The sequence below is a fragment of the Pyxicephalus adspersus genome, chromosome 5 (assembly GCF_032062135.1).
Source record: "Pyxicephalus adspersus chromosome 5, UCB_Pads_2.0, whole genome shotgun sequence".
NCBI lineage: Eukaryota > Metazoa > Chordata > Amphibia > Anura > Pyxicephalidae > Pyxicephalus > Pyxicephalus adspersus.
In genome coordinates this window covers 27,333,070-27,351,105 of record NC_092862.1, presented here as the reverse complement: position 1 = coordinate 27,351,105, position 18,036 = coordinate 27,333,070, and the positions used below count along the sequence as shown (strand labels likewise).

At 37.2% G+C, this 18,036-nt stretch overlaps 1 protein-coding gene across 1 annotated transcript in view; it reads left to right on the top strand.

Annotated features, from left to right (window-relative positions):
• Positions 1–14,563: 14,563 nt before the first annotated feature.
• The window catches only part of LRRCC1 (leucine rich repeat and coiled-coil centrosomal protein 1), a 53,955-nt gene continuing 50,482 nt past the window's right edge, over positions 14,564–18,036 (top strand). The window contains exon 1 of the mRNA XM_072410983.1: positions 14,564–14,608. The gene's annotated coding sequence lies outside the window, so the exon portion shown is untranslated. The remainder of the gene's footprint in view (positions 14,609–18,036) is intronic.

The following is an 18,036-nucleotide window of genomic DNA, read 5'->3' as shown; positions in this document are numbered from 1 at the left end:
TCAGCATACAGTCGGAGGGGTATTGTTAGAAGTACTGTTTACAAACTGTCCACTGTTGCCATTGATGTGCGAAAGTGAAAAAAAAATGAAATAGGACTTTTTTGTCACAATAGGCTATGTAAGGAATTGTAAAAGTTAATTAATAGCTGAAAAAAATATCATATCGAACTTTGTATATAAATATAGCACAAGACGACAGCAATAAAAAATATTCAGGGAAAAACACTGCTATAAAACAAAATAAACCTATAAAGCACCAAAACTATACATAGGAGTATATTTAAAAAGAAGTAAAAGTGACTTTCACTAAACATTCGCTGGTAGTGAATCAGTCATAGTCATTTAAAACACCAGAGTCATCTGCAGTGAATGTTAAATGTCACACTTGTTGCTGTAAAAATGTATCTCTATTCGAGGTGTCCTGATGTATTATCTTGACCTGAAGAAAACATGATAAGCATACAAATCACTGACACTATTAGCACATTGTGTAAATACATTTGTGTCCTGAAATAACATGACGACAATAAATGACTTGAAGCAACCTTGTACTGAGGAAAAACAGGATGCCAATACTGAAAACTCTGCTTTTGCAAATACAAATTGCCTGGCTGTTATGCACATCCAAATTTCTGACTTGGAACTTAAAGAAGTTCTGCTTTTTCTCACTTGTTGTATTCTTGTTCTTCAACGTTTTAGGTTTTCATGACAAACCAGATCATTATTACAGAAAGGGACAGGCGATGTCCCTTCTGTAATAATCTGTTTTACCTGTCTGATCGCTCTGGGTTTCTGGCAAAAAGATGAGCTGTAAATTTGCAGCATCAGCTTTGGGTGCCAGGATACCTGTCAATCCCGGCTTCCCCTGTGTGCAGGGAAATAATGAACTCTTGTTATGTCAGTTATGTCATCCCAGCCCGATCAAGACAAAGATTGGCAAAAGGAAGAGGAGAAAGTAAAAGATGGCAGAGCCCTCCAAGGGAAGGGGGACAGGTAAGTATTGCAGGATTTAGTTCCACTTATAACCCTGCTGGCAGGGCATGTTGTATGAGCCCTACATTATAATGCTAATGTTATGAATATTTTATATGAACAGAGCTGGGTATTTCATGTATTTCCTTGCATTGTGCATGCAGCGTTGTCCACTAAAAAAGCCACTAAAAAGCCACATAGTCGCTGCTGCTACACACACAGACCACTTCATACATTTTCTTCTGCCCTCCATTGCCCCATTTCCATTTGTAGTCCTTGTGGAATCACAAATGATAGGGTGGCTACAGCAGGGCTCCATGGGATCCTGTATAGCAGTGTAACCATGCTAAATGCAGGAGAGGGGAGACTGATTTCTGGATTGAATAGATAGGCTTTTCAAGAAAAGGACACAGCAGAAAAGGTAATTAAACATACAGCAGTATTATAGATTTAAGAGCATTTTCCCTCTGCCAACCCCTGGGTTTCTCCCAGAACCGTTTTATGATAACCCCATAACTCCCATAACCCAGTGATGATCTACAACTTTATATAAATATTTACTCATTACATACCTATGACGTAATTAAGAATATTCCACCCTCCAAATGCAAACATGCCCTGGTAAAACGCTTCTGCAATCTGTGATACATTAGGGACCTTCCCTTCGAATTCCCAATGAAAGTTTTGTGTTTTGCCCATTCCCAATTGGACAATTCCACATATAGCGATGGCACTCAGAGCAGCCATCTTCAGTACGGTGAAAATGTTCTGCGCTAGAATAATCCATTTTGCACTTAGACAGTTAATAATCCCTGTAATCAAAATCACTGCGATAGCTGTTGTTTTTTTGATGGCTTCTGGTGATGAGCATGATGAGAAAAATGGCTGCGTTGTGTATTCTGCAAACATCAAAGCTTGTACGGTTATGACCGCTGGCCTGAGGAAAATAACGGAACTCCATAGGAAAATGAATGCAGGGATGGGTCCTAGGCCTCTTTTAATATAATAATATTCACCACCAGATGATGGGAAAGTGGTTCCTAATTCAGCATAACACAGCGCTCCAATCATAGATACTATCCCACAAGTTGCCCATATCACCAGTGCCAACCCAACATTTAGCTGTGAATAATGCAGGACAGCTCCTGGTGAGATGAAGATCCCAGTGCCCAAGATGACACAAAAAATGAAGTTAACTGCGCTGAAGTATCCAATGGTTCTTTTCAGAACAACTTTCTGCTCCACTGTGCTCAGCTGCTCATCCATTGTCCCTTCCATGCTTCTGTCTCAGTTCTTCATCTAACTGCATCTGTTGTGTTTGTACTGGCACAGAAAATCTCATTTTGCAATGCAAGTGTTTAAACGATAACACTAGCTCTGTACTTTGCTCATTCCATACTGTAATCAGATGTGAATATTATATAAATGTAACTTTCTTACTATGTTTGTGGTACAATACTTTTTAATTTAGGAACTATAGGAACATTTTAATTTAACAACTGGAAGAAATTTAAAATAAAGCTGACCACACACTTTGATATCTTTGCAATCTTCTTTAGATCTACTAACACGTAAGCAGTGCAGTAGCCTGCTTGATTGGATATAAAATAAATAGATTATGTAGCACCTTAAAGTACAGTATTACATAGTTTTGGTAGATTTAAAGTTCATTGTATAGTCAGATTGTAACATGTATGGTGAGCCTTAGATTTACTGAAACTATATAGTGTGAAAGCCCACAAAAAAAAAAAAAAAAAATTAAAATTGTGTACAAAGTATAGAAATTCATAGTAGCAATTATCTATACTTTACCTTTTATAATTATAGGGCAAGCAGAATAGTCAAGATATGTTGATAGTTTACTTTAATAATAACATTTGTGTCCTATCCCTAATGTTATTAATCTGGTCTGTATATACATATATTGTTATGTTTCCATGTGTTTTAATGTACAGCGCTGCATAATATGTTGACGCTATATAAATCCTGTTTATTATTATTAATAATAATTTGTTTTCTTTGCATTTAGAATGGTGTAGGGTGATGCAATAGCAATGTGTCCCGGAACAGAATCTCCACCGATTCCTGCTCATTTTGGATCCATACCCTGGGATGGAGTGGCGATGGGTGAAAAATAAATGAATTGGTGGCGTTAGACAAGATCCTGCCTATGCCTACATTTCCATAATTTACACTTTTGAAGTGAAGTGAAGAGAAGCAAAAAAGCAGAGCAAAAATGTGCAAAATGTAGTAATCCATAGCAACCAGAAATCACATGTAACTCTGCATGTTCTTGTTGTTAAATTTGCTTTAAAAACAAGACGAATAGTGGATTGAACTATTTTTTATTCAGGCTGGCATGGCAAGGTTACCCCAGCAGAGTACCAAAATTATCAGGACACTAGTTTTCATGATCTCCCCTTGCGCAGGTGTGATTCCTCTGAGCACACCGCAGCCCCACACCTCCAGAAATATGCAGTTAGGTAATTGCTCCCAAGAATTTGTCCTTGGAATGTGTGGGGAAGAAAGCAAAAAAGCATTAAAACTGCAGTGTGATATAGATGCATGATAATAAAAAGAATAAAGCTAAATAAAGAATTTCTTTAAAAAAGAAGTATAAAAAAACACAACATTTCACAATAGTTAGTGCTGTAAAAATGCAGCAATATTGTCCCTTTGGGTTTCCAAAGCTGGTGGACCACAATAAAAATGAATTGAGCTTACACAGGGTACGACAGGCTGTATACAGTGATCCACATTTTATAAAACCGAAGGCCATGGTACTAAGGTGCAGTATAATTACATATTGCATAGCAAAAGCTGTTTTCCATTACAGCAGAAGATAAATTCTGAATGAGCATGCGTTATTTTACATACTACTATATTAAATATGCTTAATAGGTAATGGGACTTTGCTATTCCACAGAAAAATACCTTTACCTCCTAAAAAGCAAGAGACCCCTTTAAGAGTAACAATTTCCACATTAAAAAGGAACTCTGGTATTTTTAACATTCGTATTTGAGTAAAATAGACTGGATGATGCTGGCTGGTACATTACCACATATTCTCTACAGGTACTAACAGGTGAATACTCCTATACTGTAGAACTGGCTTATGTGGAATAACGTCAACGTATGCCCTGTAGGATGAGGCTCAGCTGATAAAGCAGGGTGGCGTAACCCCTGGAAAAAAAGCAGACAACAGAAAATGACTGGCTATGTTGTACTGCATACTACAAAAAAGAGGTTTATAAGGTCGTGGCAAAACACAAACAGAGTCGGGGTCACAGGCAATAGGTCAGTCTAGGCAGCAGAAACAGGCAAGGTCAGCAACATTAAATCAGACAAAACACACTCCAGTACAGATTAGCCCAGCTATACGCTACAACAGGCACAGGTGACTGGAAACAGAGAGGCTATAAAGTCCCAGCAGCCAATGGCAGTGCAGGATAGAGTCAGGAGCTAATTGCCTCTAAAATCCCCTTCAGCTCTGCACAGCATCACAGAGTGGTGCTGGGGATGCCAAAAATACATCAGGCTGCATGGCTAAAGGGAAGCAGTGCCTGCTGCTATCTTAGTTCTCCTTGCTGCTGCAAATGACATCGCTGGGCAGAAAAAACATTGTTTTATATTGTGATGGCGCACAACACAGATTCACCAGACAGATAAGCATCTCCTAACAAGTTTAACTTTAAAAAACAAGCAAACAAAAACTACTTTTTAACACATCCTACAGCCAACATATAAATGTTGCCATTATTTACACTGTATTATTTTATATTTGGACTGTCTGACCAGCCCATAGCAATATAATTAGTTTCCCTGCAGTAGAATCTATGAATGTGTGAAAGTATCTCATTTAAAGAAATGTTTAGGTTTGACTTGAGACAATAACATTTGTATGTGCAAGCATTGGCATGCCAACAAGTGCAGATACAAACAATGACTCTGCCCAAAAGAGCTAACAATCTAAGAGAAAAAGTGTTTACCTTGGAGGCATGAGGCACGACAAGTAGTACACAGGCATGAGACACTGTACATAAAAAAGGCATGATGCAAAAGGTCCGATTATGTGTAATAGAGATATGTTAATCATTGTATGATAAAGGCAATGTATATGGCACTGTAATCAGAGACAAATGTTATATTGCACAGGTGATACCCAGTGATTGTAGAAAAACATAGCAACTAAAAATGGTGGCAAACTGGCCCACACTGGTTACGGCATAGGCAACAAGTGACAACAGTTTGACAATTGTGACAATACTTCTGGTTCAAACTAGAAGTTCTGGCTGTATAATGGCAACAAATAGACAATTGTGGCAATATACGGGCAACAAACAAAACACTGGAATTCCAAAATTGGTGAAACACATTAAAAACAGTTTTGCACAGGATACCACAGGCTGTATACTGTTGTCTGTATTTTATAAAAGGGAAGGCCATGGTTTGCAGTACTAAGGTGTTGAATATTACAGAATGGATAGCAGCAGTGGCTCTCATTGCAGTGGAGGACAATTTCTGAATATGTGTTACTTCATATACTGCCATGTGAAATGTGCTTGTTAGGCAATGGGGCCTTATTATTCCTTAGAAAATGATCCTTACCAAAGTCAGATACACCTTTAAGAGGGGAACTCTGGTCCTTTATATGTTCATTGGAAACAAGAAATCATGTAAATAAAGGAGCGACAAATGAGCAAACTGTGACGTTAGGCACAGAATGTGTTACAACTAGGATTGCCACCTGGCCAGGCTAAATAATGGCTGGTTAAAATACATATGCTGCAGAAAAACATGTATTCCTGTCCCAGTCAGGGCTGGTAATTCTGTGAGAAACTTGCCAATCACTATCCTTAACCAGTCACCTGCTGACAGCCTCCCCGGGTCACTTAAGAAGATTTTAAATATTGGCACCTTGGTGTCTGAAAGAGAATGAGGAGCGCTGTATTTTTCCATACAGATATGAAAATCCCATGTGCTTCCCAACTCTAACGCAAAGTGTGAAGCTGTGAAAAGATTATTATAGCTGTCTGGAGAGGAGAGACGTTTATCTCTGCACTGTGCATCACATTCAATTAACATTTTGATTGTGTCCTGAAACCTTGTATTGCCCAATTGCCTTTACCCATCATGACCTAGATCCTCTCACCATACTTCCTTCCCATCTGATGCCATTTGCTCTTCTTTTCTTTTACCTGCTCCCCTAATTGTTATAAACAGCTAGCTAGTTTTACACTTAACACATTTGTTTCAAGAGTTTGTGTTTTGATTTGCTATATGTATGTGTTTGTGTTATGTATGTTTATAGTACCCTGTAGTGTTTTCTTTAACTGCACTACTTTGTTTTCTGTAGTCACTAGAAAAGAGGTCACCATGTTGGCATCCTCTGTTATGGTCTTCTATTTGAATAGGTTTAGTGATTCTGTCATCAATATTCATCTCGTCCAGTTGGCAGGTTATCAAGGACTTGGTTAAGCAGTCAGGTAATAAAGCTGCCCTCTGTTACTGCTCCAGTTCAAAGAACCCAGGATAAGAGGACAGGGAATGTAAGGGCAAAATGCAGCATACATGCAAATGGGTGACTGAAAACACTGGGACATTAAATTAGTTGGTGTCAAGTGGCTTAAAGTGACAAAGAGATGAAGGTCACAGATGAGAGAAGAAGAGGTCAGAAAGAAGACTGGTTCACCAATGAGCAGGTAAGGCAATGACTTGTAAGCAATAAGGTACCATAGCACCAGACAAAAAAAACATGCTGGAGTCGATACAGAGGCAGATGATCGCAGGCAGGTTAAGAGCAAACCAGGTCGGTAACTGGAATAATAAAAAAAATAAATAAAGATACAAGATTGCAACACTAAGCACTAAGTTCTTGCATGATTTAAATAAGCTGCTGTTTAGCACCATTGGGAACAATAGGCATCCTCATGCACATGCTAATGCATACACCTAACAACGTACTGGGCACGCAGTCATGCACATATCTAAGTGCAGAATCATACATACACGTATATTCTGATGCTCATGATGGCACCTTTCTATACAGGCTGGCATGATTTTCCTGACACAGGTGTACCAAAAGGTATTACCAGCAACCCAAAACCTCCTAATCATACTGATTACTGCATCCCACCTTGTTAGTACAACATTACACACTTCTACTATTCTAAGTGCCTCAGATTTTAGTGATCTCTATTATAGAAATTGCCTCACTTTTTCATTTTGTAAAGAGACCACCGGAAAGAAAACATACCAAAAATTCTAGTTCTAATGCCATTGGAGATTCATCAAGTTGCCAATCTCTGACTTTGATGATGATCGTCAGCTGCAGATACAAATGAAAAAAAACATCACCCTTCACCATAGAATATCTCACACCAAGCACTTTCTGTTTTTTACTGCTAGTGATTTTTCATTAAGCTTTATATTGTTTTTCACCTCCGTGTGTGCAGATCAATTTGACTCCAAAGCATCCAACATCAATCTACCTAAACAGCAAGCCAAACCACTCAATTCAGACTAATAATATACAAGTCGTTCTGTGACTTCAATGATTTTAGCCTGGAGTTTTGTATATAGATGAAGCAATTTTGTGGATCAAAAAGCGCCAGAGCTTTTCATGTTGGATGTAAATGCAGTGCACGCTGCTGGATTTCACTCTTGGGTAAACAAAGCATAGTTGCAAATCCCAGGAAAATGCAGAATACAGTGTGAGCTACAGAACATATTTACTGAGGATAAAGCAGAACGCCACTCAACAGCTATTTCACTAAATGGAAAATATGCTCATTTTCAGTTTTAAATCAATTCAAGTAAGTGAGAATTAGAGATGGAAAAAAGAAAGAATAAAACAGCACATATGCAGCAATTTGGGCTATTTTAGACTTGCAGTTGACTGGAGTCTTGTACTGCAGGTTCAACTGTGCTTCAAACCACTCCCATTGGGAAACAATTTTTTTGTGCAAATGTCTGTACACTAATGCCTTGCTGTTGCAGTAGGGTTCCATTAAGGTTCCTGAAAGTTCCTCTGGCCATAGGATGCTTTTCTTCCTACAGAGGAACAATTGTACCACAACCACCACCACAAACACAAGAGCAATGTATGCAAACTTGGTGCAGTTTGCCACTACTGGGCGGATAGTAGTAGTTTGCTATTCGCAAATATCTGTGTTTTAGGGGTGTGATGTGATAGTGAGAAGCCTTTGCAGGTTGGCTTAAATTGTGACAATATGGTCTCCAAATCTAACAGCACAGTCTCAATGACATGTAGTTGGTAGGCAGGGTTAATTTTTGTTTCTCTAAGTTGTTGTTAAGTTTTGTTTCTCTAAATAAAATGATGCCATCTACTTGAAACATACAAACATATATTTCGATCAGAAGACAACAGACCAATACCAGAGTATCTTTTATTATGCTATTCTAATTTATTGTAAGATTCACCAATTGATAACCAATGGGCAGTTCATACATTAGATATTCTATTCTTTCACTGACTTACTCCTGTGGGGGATAATATATCATTACCTTGTGATTTCTATTAAAAATTAGCCATATGTTGACACTAGTTCTTTTTCTCAGGCTCTATTCAAACATGTCTGTTTAATCACGTCATCCTGACCATCTTCATTTGATATTTGTATCTACTATAATGATTTACCTAACACTGACAAATTTGATACTTCATCTACTGATACTACTGATCCTGAAGCATTTTTTTCATTATTTGATTCAATCATATTTTTACAACACTTAACAAATAAAATAGGAAACTACCTATCTAAAATGATTGATGATTTTTTTATTTGTGATGATACATGGGCACCAAGAACAGTTGAAACAATTGAATACCTGTGGTACCACATGGGCAACAAACAAGCAATTGTGACAAAACAAGCAATGGTGACAGTACGTAGGCAAAAATGGTCAATGGCGGCAATACAAGGGTCATCATAGTTTTTGGAAGACAGACTAGCAATATTTGTGAATGAACGGCAAATACATTATACAATACATTACAATTGTGCCAATCCTTTCCATGTATATTAAATTTAATTCTTGCTGCTAGATAGAGCAGATCGCTGAAAACCAGGACTGCAGCCAATTGCCACAGGCTTAGATATAGAACAATTTAAATCAGTGGTCGCAAACCAGTGGTCCACAAGAAAATTTTGGTGGTCTGCAGCTCTGGGCGGTGCACCCCCCAGCGAGGTCAGGTAAAAACCCTGCTGGGGGGTGCACTGGCCAGAGCTGCGGACCATGTCCCTGGTACAGATCCAAGGCTTAGGGCGATGGGCCGGTCATGTCTCTGAACTCAACCCACCACTCTCTCATCGCAGGCTCAGATCTGCGATGGGATGGTGGGCAGGTTCTGCCATTAAAACATCACTCTGGGAGAAGTGTCTTCCCCTTTAAGTGACACATAGCTCCCTGCACATGTGCGGTCCAGAGTCTGTGAAATTAGTTTTCCGTGACAACCTAAAGGTTGATTTAAATGATAGCAGTAGCCACAGTCTCAGAATGAAGAAAAAAAAAGCTTGGGCTGAATTTACCACAAAATTTGGGCCAGTGTACTGGGCTCTGGATTTACACGGGCAGCGCTAAGCTTCAAAATATACAAATTGTAAAAACATTTTCCATGTTTATTGCTTTTCTCTTGTATTCAACACCTGAATTTGAAATTGAGTTTAATTCAGCAAGAGATCTTTAAGGGGCTGTTGATGGTAAACATGAAACACGCATCCATCCTCTCTTTTTCCTTGTTGGTGGTCTATACAGTTCAAAGAAGCTCTGCATGTAAAGCAATCTCCATACCGCTTCCAGTAGTGCATTGACGCATTTGTTTTTTGTGACAGTAATCTCATGACACAGGATGTAATGCTTGAAAAAAATGTCAACATTCATGCTGACATTTCTAAAAACAGCCAATAGACTGCTGTCCATTGTATCCGTTAAAATGCAATTTTTTTCATGTTTGAAAGGACAGTGCTTTTAAGTGATATAAAAAAAATGGACTCCATACCAGAGAAGCATACACAAAGGTAAAGACCTGTGAAATTTACTAGGCAAGTTATTATGAATATGTTTGTTGTGATGAATGTGAAATCTTTATTCTCATTTTGTACTTATGTGTTTTGTCATTTGCATTCCCACTTTTCATGGTGCACAAGACAGCTGTATGGCATCAAATGATGCTGTATCTATATTTACATTCACCTAGGGAAATTAAAAGCCACTGCTATCAGCATCGGAAAGTAACTATTAATATCCCAGAAAAATGAAAGCAGACAGCTCAATTAAAATGACAGAGCAATGCAATCAAGTTGCGCTTTTAATTTAATATAAAAAGCCACTACTCAGGATAATGAGGTTTCAATGGTCTAGAAGACAACTGTTGATAGCGTTCAGTCTATAAAAAACTTTAATTCAGGCTATGTATGAAACAGACTAGCCAGCAGTGGCTGTGTGACCTGATAATTCTGATTTAGTGTCCGAGGTTTATTGCTGAAGACATAAACTGAAAACTGCGCCAAAGTCAGCATTCAGGAAAGCGAGTGTAATGATCAGATAATTACACAATACAATTAGCTGGAAGTGGGGCATACAGCTTGCAATGTGCATTTTTGAAGTCTAATTTTGTAGTTTATGGAACTCCCTTCCAAGTTTTTAATTTAACACTAAGAATGTAGTTTTGGCAGAGAATATGAGAATGTTATATTTTTACATTTACTTATTTTTTTCTTTTCGAAAGCTGAAATTTTGTTTTTTTTATTGTTATTGATCATCTGATGTTAGCTTCATGAAATATTGGATTAACTCAGAAAGTTGCTGTATTATAGGGAAGATTTAAAAATGTTAAATGTGTCTAAGCAGTATCCAGAAAAATTAGTATTTTGCCTGGATGTGTGTGTACTTTGCCTGCAGCGTCATAGCTCTATATCTCCAGTATAAGGTCAAAGACATTACTGGCTTTGACTTTCAAGTTATGTACACACGATTGTTTACAGTGACAGAATGAATGTGCACTGAATGAACAGCTCTGTTCCGTTCTTTTGGGAGTGGAGGAGAAGAACAAGCGGGAGGCATTCTGCTGCATCCTCCGCCACAGAAAATTATAGTGGTCATCCCTGTTGGGTTGTTAGGGTCACCACCAAGGGAATACCAACAAAGTCAGCACACCCAGTGTGGTAAAGCAAGCTCCAGGAAAAGTCATTTTGATGTTTGGCTAGACAGATGGCTGGTATATAGCTGGCCACCAGTCCATGTCTTCACCGGGACATAGAGAGAACAGGAGCTCCATTTAGTAAGTAATGAGCAGCAGACTGATAGGAGCTTGCTGACTTCCCAAAACCAAAAGGAAAAAGAGCTTTCAAAGACATTCATATGACATACATTTGAGAGTTCAAAAAGCCTAAGTTTGATTTGTTCCAAACGACTACTATTCAAAAGCAATATTACTGCTAGTAAAAGCGGGAACTGCCAAAAAAGGTAGTTAGTTCCCAGCCAGACTATTGTTTGTTAAGTTTTTACTTTGTGCTCATTGACAACCTTGTGCCGAACATAAAGCACTTAAGCAGGGAGCCTGTAGTTTGTTTTTGAATCAGAATAAGTGTTGCCTCACTGAACTCTATTTCAAACCTGTTGCTATGAGCGATCCCCCAAATAAGGTTCATAGGATGTATGGTTATGACATAGCCAGGGTACCTAAATATGTGACCATGTGTGAGTGTCCAAAGACATGCCTACCTGCAACCAGTGTATTATGGATTCGTATAAATGGAACTCCTTGTGGTCTATCAATACATATTGAAAGATTGAGTAAATTATCATTGCTCTCTCAAGGGCTCAATCAACAATGTGTTCTAAATTCTTTTTTTTTCATGTAATGTTATTCTGATGGTTTTTATCCTTGTTTTACCTTGTAAAATGTGATACTGGTAGATTTTCACGTCTGTCTGTGAGTATGAAATTAAGGTTGGTGGAAACACATCAAGATATTCAAAAACAAATGAGTACATATGTTTTTCCACAAAATACAAGTTTACAGTGGATCCTCTTCACTCCATGAAATGGATAAATATGGGGCTCTTCCCGTAATCTTGCAAGCATATTGGTGAATGAAGGGGCAACAAGGCTGTTCCCCGTACTTGCTGGATCATTTTCTCCTTAAACTTGAAGAAACTGTTTAAACAGATCTTTTTGGACCCAATTAAATATTAATTTTTTTCTCTAATTTTGTTTCTGCTGTATATTTAGAAATAAGTTATTGGCACTGAGAAAGGGGCTTTTAATGTTTTTATGTGTAACTTTTATTGCCAACAATATACAAGTGTGTGTTAGGACGGACTTATACGAATTTGCAAATGTTCTGTTCTTGTTTTTTTTTGTGTGTATTTAAATATAGGTCAGTGAAGTAAATTGTGTAAGTAAAACTTGCTTATGAAGTATTATTTTTATACATATGGTATAAAGTAAAGCCCCTTTCTTAGTGTCAATCATTTATTTTTTATACTTTCATGGGGTGCATACCATATCTATTATTCATCCTCGGGCACATTTAGTTTGTCCACGTTGTCACTATTACTGAACACCCCAACTATAGCTGACCATGGGAGATGATGTTTGGACCATGTACAGATTGTAAGCATTTAGAAGAATGTTCAATATGTTGTGACTGGATTATGAGTATGGGTATGGAAATATCATTCTCAAATATCATTAGTGGAATACATTTTTATTTTCAATAACAGTCCACATTTTAGGAAGACTTGTGAGAAGATCCACCTTTGTCTTCTTGTTGAAGAAGTACTGATACACTGTTGGAATGAGGGAAAAGCATTTCTGATCTGGTGTAGTTAATTAAGCCTTCCTACAGCTACACCCAGTCTACACCTGTACACCTGTTTCTAAATGCTTTTTTTTTTTTTACAATGGGTTGACATTATTTATTGCTTACATTTTGATTTATTTACGCTGTCTATTTTTCTCACTGATCATTACATTTGTCCATCTTTTTATATCTTTATATGCAGATTAACATGTATATGTTGTACTATATATGAAATATATGTTGGTGTATGTGTGTGTATATATATATATATATATATATATATATATATATATATATATATTTAGATAATTACCATTCTTTCTTTTAGGAAAGTTTTTTAAATTATTACAAAACAAGCAAGAAAAACATTACAAAATGGAAAGCAATATATAGAAAACATAACAAAGAAAAAGGAAAACCAAATGTATATTATCCATAAAATGATCTTAAACCCGAATGCAGGAAAACAAACACAAAGGGGCAGATTTATTAAAGCTCTCCAAGGCTGGAGAAGATACACTTTCACCAGTAAAGCTGGGTGATCCAGCAAATCTGGAATCGATATTTTAAAAGTCGTTTGATAGCAAATGGATAGCAGATCCATTCCAGGTTTGCTGGATCATCCAGCTTCACTGATGAAAGTGTATCCTCTCCAGCCTTGGACAGCCTACATAAATCAGGCCCAACGTCTGTAAGGTAAGCCACCAGATTAGTTAATAAAATCCAACAATGCTGCTTAACAAAGACACAAAGGTCATATTAAACATACAGTAATATAAATAAGAGGGAACCAGGTGACATCTATAATCTGGGGAGTGCGTATAATAGAACCAATAGAATAGGGATGTTTTATATTAGGCTATATATTTATCATTGGTTCTCATAACACATAAATGTCAAGCCACACTTTTCTTAGTTTTGGATACAGTGGTTATTGATTAGTGTTACTGCACTCAGGGGATTCCTTAGCCTTTGTATATAGTATGTATGCCTTTATCTTTATAAAGTGTATTCTGCGGTCTTGTTTTGTGATGTTTGCAAATATTTTTTTACCTTTTTACTATAATGCCAAAAAGAGGTCAGACCCGGCTATATATTGTGTGCCGCCCATTAGTGCGGGCGTCTGACAAGTGGCCATCTGACATGTCTCCGGTACGCATCGCAGCGTCAGGTCGGTGGGCGGGTTGTGTCTCTTGACGTCTCTCTGGAGAAAAGTTTCTTCCCCTTTAGGTGATACACGGCTCTCCGCGCATTAGCAGTCCGAAGTCCATGCATTTAGTGGCATGCAAGCTCCAAAAGGTTGGGGACCACTGTTGTAAATATGCAATACAATTTATTACCATTAAGGTTAAGTACATTAGGAATTGTAGTTCATCACATAATAGACAAATGTTGTGTTTTACATGTTTTATTTATCTGTATGTACTGTGATTATATCAAATGGATAGTGAATATATAACATCAGTGCATTATCATGTTCATTGTTTAGAACAAATTTGAAATTCTTTGAAATTTTTTTTTCTATATTTTGTTCTCTGGTAAGATTAACAGTTTAATATACTGTAGTGTTCCTTTACTAAAGGGGTAGAGCATGTTTACTTTTAAAGTGGAACTATAGTTCTACGGAAAATAAAATGCAATATGGTTCATTGTTACAGAAGGGACAGGTGATGTCCAGGACAAAAATTTCTGCTTGAATGCACAGGGGTTTCGTCATCTTGGCCCAGCCAATCAAGATGACCAAAGATTGGAACCAAGAAGAGAAGGAGAAAGAAGATGCTGGGACCTGCAACAAAATAGAAAGAGGTGAGTGTACTTCAAAAATTTTGATCTTGCAGATAAGGGTATTTTATTGCAGAATACCATACCAACCAATATTAGGTTACCTTTCATTAATCTGACATCAGAAATCTGACACCTGATTGGCTGCAATAGATTACGATGCATCACGTTTTTCTCTTAGGTCTTTTTTTAACAATATAAAAAAAGGTTTAAGGGTTCACATATTTTATCACTGGCGTATTACCATCATGGATTTGATTTAATAATTTAATGAACTTAGCAGTAGACCTCAATAAAAGGAGATCTAATATTAATAATCACTGCATAGCCCAGACACTTTACAACAGATCTTATCATAGCTTTTGGCTGTAAATCCCCTCTGAACCTTTTTGGAAAGTGCACCTTCACAATAAATCATCATTTACTCATTACTGAAGATGGTTGCTAGAAGACAACCACCATGACTTTGATTGAGGAAAGTTATATGCCCTATGAATGTGAGCTCTATAAAACAATACATGCAGTTATATTACAGATTATATCTGTCTCTCTATCCATTTTTCCCCAGTCTTCGGAAAATGGGTACAGTATAAACTCCTGAAATAACAAATCAATCATATAAAATGAGTTGTCACTTTTAAATTAATCAAACAATACTCTGCTGCTGAAAGCAATATTTTTTCATCTGGAGAGACAAAAGCAATTGATGACGCTGCTGAAATGGTTTGCAAGCTGATAATAGCCATTTTGTCACAAATCTAAGTGCTGTCTTAAATAAACATGTCAATCATCAATGCTCAGCACTTCCACTATGTTCATTTAGAAAATGTGTCCTGAAAAAGCAACTTAGCCGAGTATATTCATGTTGCTATCACATTTGTCTTATGTACTTATGTAGAGTCTTTCTAATATTCTTCAAGTCCCTTGATTTTCTCTACTACAGGACGCAGAGGAGCAAAGGGCCATACACTTGCTTACTACACAGAGAGTTTAACATCATATGTTACAAATGCAATGTGATTATTGCTTGGTTCATATTTTTCAATTTTATCTCCGTATTGTTAGATTTCCCCTTCCAGCATAATCTTTTAGACACCATTCTGTCCGTGTATTGCTGGAGTAGTAATTTTACGATAAATTGAATCATTGGATGCTTTAGATCGAACTTTTCAACAATCATCAAGATGTCACCATACCTCCTAACTGCTCCTCTTTCAGATCTATGTCCCTTTTTTGGATAGTTATTCTATATACACCTCTATAGGAATGTATTATTTAACTATAAAAAAATGTTGCTTTGCACTAACCTTTCAACCTCCAAATTATCTCAAGTTAGTGCCCTCTTTAATTTTTCCCTTTCCTATGTTTTGACTTTATATATTTTTGTTCCCTCAACTTTGTAACCATATTTTGAAAAAACCTGAATAAAAATTATAAGAATGAATAAAAAATTGGGGCATGGCAGGGGTGTGTCAGTGGCGCACATACTTTGAGCTACATTTTCGCTCCTCTTTTATCATTGTTTGTGCAAATATGCAGGTTTGCCATTTGCCACCCCTATTTATTGTACAGTACTGCGTAATATGTTTTAGCGCTCTAAAAATAAAAGATAATTACAGGTAGTCCCCGGGTTACATATGGGATAGGGAATGTAGGTTTGTTTTTAAATTGAATTTGTATGCAAGACAGAACAGGTACATTGTTTTAATAAATGCAATTAGGACAGATGTTTGCCTCAACATATTTTTAGGCAGGGTGGTGTCAGTTTCTGTAAAAAATCCTCACCGTGAGTTAATCACAAACAAAGCAAAAAAAAATGGAGCCCAGCCATTCATTAAGTTCTACAGGAAGCTGTGCTTTGATATGCAAAAAGAAACAACTGCAGAGTTTATCTTGGTCATTAAAATGTTACAAGAGGCTGAAGAAATAGCTCTCCCCCCTAAATATCATCCACAACCTCAGCTGTGTTTAGCAAAAGATTTTTTCTGCAAGTCATGCAAACCGCCCCCCTCTAAGCCTCCACCCTGCACACGAGCGAGCAGGGAAGCTTCGTTCATATCCAGAAGTCGTCCATATGTCGAAAGTCCTTAACCCGGGGACTACCTGTATAAAATTTACAAAAAGTCAACTGCCTGCCAACATTACTGAGGTTGTGATTTATTGCTATCTCGGGACGAATTGATATGTTGTACAGATAACACTTTCAATACTTAGAATAAGGAAGCAGAATAGGGTGTTTCCCAACTGATGCATTCAACAATAAAGGTTTATATATAATAAACTATATATCAACTATATAATATAATAAACTATAATTGAAAAGTGTGGTCATAGAGGAGGAAGAGTCTAATCATAAACAAACTACTACATTCACCTGTATAATTCTTTAGTGTCGTGTCCTGATTGACTTATAGGAGAAATACAAAAATGTTTATTTGATCAATGGATACTAAAACAAAATTAACCTGCTACAAATAGGTGTTTTTTGACATATTCTACAAGTATGCACAGCATCATGCCGGGCTTACTTTGCAAAAAGCCCCTTTCAGTTGAGCAATCCCCGTGTTCCACTTGGTATCTGGTGCTTTAATCTCAGGTAGTCTTCTTCAGGATTCAGAGCTTTTGACCCTTTTCACTTGTCTGGTCGAAATGGCATAATTCTATGCTGAGACTATACACTAAACTGCACAATAATGCCTTGGCAAAAGTGACTACTGACAAACTGGAAGGAAGATTTTTGACCTAAGATTTTTGAAAAGTCTCCTATGTCCTAAAGAAGCCTCCCTGCCACCCAATATAAAAAATAGATGTAAATTCCACTTTAACAATCTTAGCTAAACATTGAATACAATAAAAGCTCAGTACAGAAATATTCCTTAAACATTTTTCTCAAGTTGTAATGCAGTCATAATGGAGATTTTCTCGAACAGGCACACAAAGCACAAGATAATACTTTTATTAGATAGTAATAGAACATCTATCAGGCTTATAATGTTGTGTCCTTATTGAGAGGATTTCCTTATCTTTTTGTGTAGCCAGTTCAGGATGCCGTACGAAGACATAGAAAACCTAATAAAAGTTCTAATCCCTTCATACTTTATCTAATACTAAGGAAAATGTTTTGTCAGAAGTTGCACTTTCAGGGACAGTTTATACAGTATATTTGCTGCAGGATACTTCATGTTCTACTAAGTGGTGCCATTCATTCTACTGGTACCCCTATGCACCTACAGTGAAGTGCACTCCTGAGAATTGTGCAGGTCTGATATTTGAGTTAGGCAGTCCATTCAATGCAGCACACAGGAATACACAAGCACATACATACTCTGAAGCAGCACCCTATGGATTTCCTTAAGCTTTGTTTCTATTTCACCCATTCTTTAGGTTAAGGTTTAGCTTTATTTTTAGATTTCAGGTGGATCTTGCTGGTTTGAGATTTATGACTCCAGTGA